Source organism: Copadichromis virginalis, linkage group LG15 (genome assembly GCF_057382275.1).
Source record: "Copadichromis virginalis isolate Kocher_CV1m ecotype Utaka linkage group LG15, C_Virginalis_male_GT1.1, whole genome shotgun sequence".
In the NCBI taxonomy this organism is placed as follows: domain Eukaryota; kingdom Metazoa; phylum Chordata; class Actinopteri; order Cichliformes; family Cichlidae; genus Copadichromis; species Copadichromis virginalis.
The window spans coordinates 41477481-41481481 of NC_140632.1; the positions used below are offsets into that span (position 1 = coordinate 41477481).

The following is a 4001-nucleotide window of genomic DNA, read 5'->3' on the forward strand; positions in this document are numbered from 1 at the left end:
TAAGTCTTAAATCATAAAATGTGCTAATGAGGTGGTTTAATATCAGAAAGAGGCAGAAAATCTCCAGAGGGGGAAGTCAGAGTTGTGAAACTAAGCTTCACATGCTGAAATCGTCTCTCGAATGGGGTCCAGTATGGCTCTACTGGAGCAGTAAGGGGGGAAATGGCCAGTTTGACAAATATTAGACTGGTACTGGGGGAAATGCTTAAACATTTCTGCCGTATTTTGTTTTTTAAAACACCTTATTATGTGGTTTTAGTATTAAATTGTGATAGATATGTTTTATATGGATGGCCTCCTCAGGCCTCCTCATGCTCAGGGTGGCACCCTGAGCATGCCTGATCTCGTCTGATCTTTGAAGTTAGTACTTGGATGGGGAACCGCGTGGGAATACCAGGTCCAGTATAGGGTGACTGTAAGTAACGAGACACAGCAGGTCATCTACCAATCAGAAGACTGGTTGTTTGAACCTTGGCTGCTACAGCCTGCATGCCAATGTACCCGTGTGCAAGATACTGAACCCACAATTACTCTGAGCTGCTTACTGGAGTGTGATTGTGTGAATTTTAAACAGAAAGCACTTCGGTGTAGAAATAAATGCCTGTGTGTGTGTGAGAGCATTTAGAGTGAGATATATATAAAATATTTTTTCATGTTTTGTGGTTGTTTTGTTTCTTAATAATACAAATAATATTCAATAAATATTCTACTGGATGTTTTTAAATATTTGTCTGAGATTTGTGGAGATACAGAAATTCTTTTATTGCTGCCATATAATCTGCATCATTATAACTGCATTAATAACATTCTTTACAGCATTATTTCATCTAATAATAATTCTCACAGTATTGATACTGCATTACAGCTGTTTATTGAAGATGTCCATTTGAGGATCCTTCCATTATGTTAACTTTTATTACAAGTACGGTCAGAAGTATTTTATACACATTGCCTATCTGTGCCTATTTTGAGTTGATGTTCGGTTCATTAAGGGTTTTAAGCTTCACTGGCGTGACTGTCCAGGTGATCCATGCTGAGGGAAACTAGAACATAGAAGGATAGCTGCATGCTTACAGTACATATAATACATATAATCTAGGAATGTGTCCGGCCTGAGGCCTCAACTCATTTGGTGTCTTAATATATTTTATTCTACTTGGTAACAGACGATCAGAGTCAATAATTAGCCTCAGAGACCCTGAGGGCTTGAAGTTTATTACCTTGTATGGAAGGTGTTATAGAAAAGAGAAGTTCTATGTCTGCTTATAGCTATTAAAGATGTACGATTAACTGTGACTAATGTCTGGAACCTATTTTAATCTGTCATTGACGCCATGGGGGGGCGTGTACCCCACTGCTTTATAAGTATCCACAACATGTATTTTGGTCAGAAGACATATGTTGATGTTTTCTCCGGGCTGTTAATAAACTCATCGTTTGATTGCACTTTTCTGGGGCCTCCGTGGTTTGTGACACTGCTCTACATTGATTGATTTCGCGACAGATTCCATGGTTTCCAACTATTTTGCTGCATTCTCAGGAACCTTTTCTCTTCCTTTAGCCCATAAATGCACATTTTATTTCTTCCTTTCATATAAACACAATAAGTTGCTCTCTCTGTTGTCACTCCCTGTTGTTTAAAGCTTCTGAGGGGCAGCCAATCAAAAGTGAGCTAATTTAAACAAGAGGGTGGCTATAAATTAGCGGATGAAGTGAAGGGTCACACCCCGAGCCTTCATGTTTTTGAACTGTGAATCATGCAATGCTACTCTTGCAGACTCCCCAAATAGCATTTTAATCTGGAAATGTGAATTTGTGATGTGAAGCTTTCCAGTCACACATTTTCATGGTTAAAATGTCACATTTTTCAAAGGCCTGTGTTTTAGTAACAGACACGCTCTAAATGAGACAGCTGCTGGTAGTGTAGCAGGTATGCATACACAGTGGTAGCATGAGCTACTCTTATCCCGTTTCAGTGGCCTAAAAGAGAACAAGAGCCAATGAGAAAATCAAATATTGAACCTGTCAGTCATGTAGGATCTCCAGTGTGTGAATGTGTGTGTGAATGGGTGGATGACTGGATATGTAAAGCGCTTTGGGGTCCTTAGGGACTAGTAAAGCGCTATATAAATACAGGCCATTTACCACTGTTTACTCCAGAGATCAGCTGATCGCCCTGATGCCAGCCGGCTCGCTGGCCAGGCCCGCAGAAGTGCCCGCAGAAGTACCAGCTGAAATTTGGAGGAAAACACATCGGGGATGCAGAGGTCAAGGACAGAAGAGAAGAAAAAAGGTGACGGTGAGACAGCGGAGGCTCGAAGCGAGGAGGAGGTTTAAACCGTGTCTGCCGTCTATCGTGATGGGAAATGTGCGATCGTTGGCAAGTAAAATCGACGAGCTCTCAGCACTGGTACGGAGTCAGAGGGAATACCGAGAGTGTAGCCTGATGTGTTTCACCGAATCATGGCTGCACCAGGTCATTCCCGATGAGAATGCTTCCGTGGAAGGCTTCCACACTGTTCGGGCGGACAGGGACAGCATCGCTAGCGGTAAGCGTAAAGGAGGTGGGCTTGCTGTTTTAGTTAACAACCGGTGGTGTAACCCTGCCAACATAACAATCAAAGAAAGGATTTGTTGCCCGGACACTGAACTGTGTGCTGTTGGACTCAGGCCGTATTATTTACCCAGGGAATTCTCTCACGTCATCTTGGTGGCTGTTTATGTTCCCCCCTCTGCTAACCCCACAGCTGCATGTGACACTATCCACTCTGCCATAGCTCGGCTACAGACTCAGCACCCGAGTGCCTTTATTGTGATCTCGGGTGACTTCAACCATGTATCACTGGACAATACACCAACATTCAAACAATATGTGGACTGTCCCACCAGGGGAGAGAAAACTTTAGACTTACTGTATGCTAACGTCAAGGATGCATACAGCTCCTCCTCCCTCCCCCCACTTGGTAGGTCAGATCATAACCTGATTCACCTCACCCCCCGCTATGTGCCAATTGTGAGGAGGGAACCTGTGACCACCAGGACTGTTAGGAGGTGGTCAGAGGAGGCAATAGCGGAACTACAGGGCTGTTTCGAGGTGACCGACTGGGAAACACTCTGTGAGCCTCACGCCGAGGACATCAATGGGCTTACTGAGTGTATCACAGACTACATAACTTTCTGCACCGACTCCATTGTTCCAGCTCAGACTGTTCATTGTTACCCAAATAACAAGCCGTGGGTGACTAAGGACATCAAAGCCCTCCTCAACAACAAGAAGAGGGCTTTCAGAGGGGGCAACAAAGAGGAGGTGAGGAAGATCCAGGTGTTACTAAAGGACAAGATCAGAGAGGCTAAGGACAATTACAGGAGGAAGCTGGAGTGGAAACTCCAGCAGAACAGCATGAGAGAGGTGTGGAGGGGCATGAAGACCATCACTGGATTCAGGCCAACCAACAGCAGGGGAGCTGAGGGAGGTGAGAATAGAGCCGACGAGTTGAATCTGTTTTTCAATAGATTCGACACCACAGTGTCTGCTCCCACCCCCACAACCTCACCTGCAGTCAGCCTGGAATCCAGAGCCACACCACTGTGCCAGCCTCTCTCTTCACATGTTGCCTCCTGTGAGATTCCTGACACCCCTCCCCCACCCATCACCTTCACTCAATACCAGGTTGAGATGCAAATGAGGAGACTTCACTCAGGCAAGTCTGCTGGACCAGACGGAGTGAGTCCCCTCGTCCTCAAGGCCTGTGCCCCCCAGCTGTGTGGAGTCTTTCATAAACTGTTTATGCTGAGTCTGAGTCTGCAGAGGGTCCCGGTGATGTGGAAGCCATCATGCCTCGTCCCTGTACCAAAGACGCCTCGTCCCAGTGGCCCCCAGGATTACAGGCCCGTGGCACTGACCTCCCACATCATGAAGACCCTGGAAAGGCTCATCCTGGACCAGCTGCGACCCATAGTAAGACCACATCTGGATCCCCTTCAGTTCGCTTATCAGCCTC

General features: G+C 45.6%; 1 long non-coding RNA gene across 1 annotated transcript; it reads left to right on the forward strand.

Annotated features, from left to right (window-relative positions):
- The first annotated feature begins 870 nt into the window (after positions 1-870).
- On the forward strand, positions 871-1446 carry LOC146693079 (uncharacterized). Its single transcript, XR_014915045.1, has 2 exons — positions 871-1132; positions 1175-1446. It is a non-coding gene; the product is annotated as an uncharacterized LOC146693079 (long non-coding RNA).
- Positions 1447-4001: the final 2555 nt, after the last annotated feature.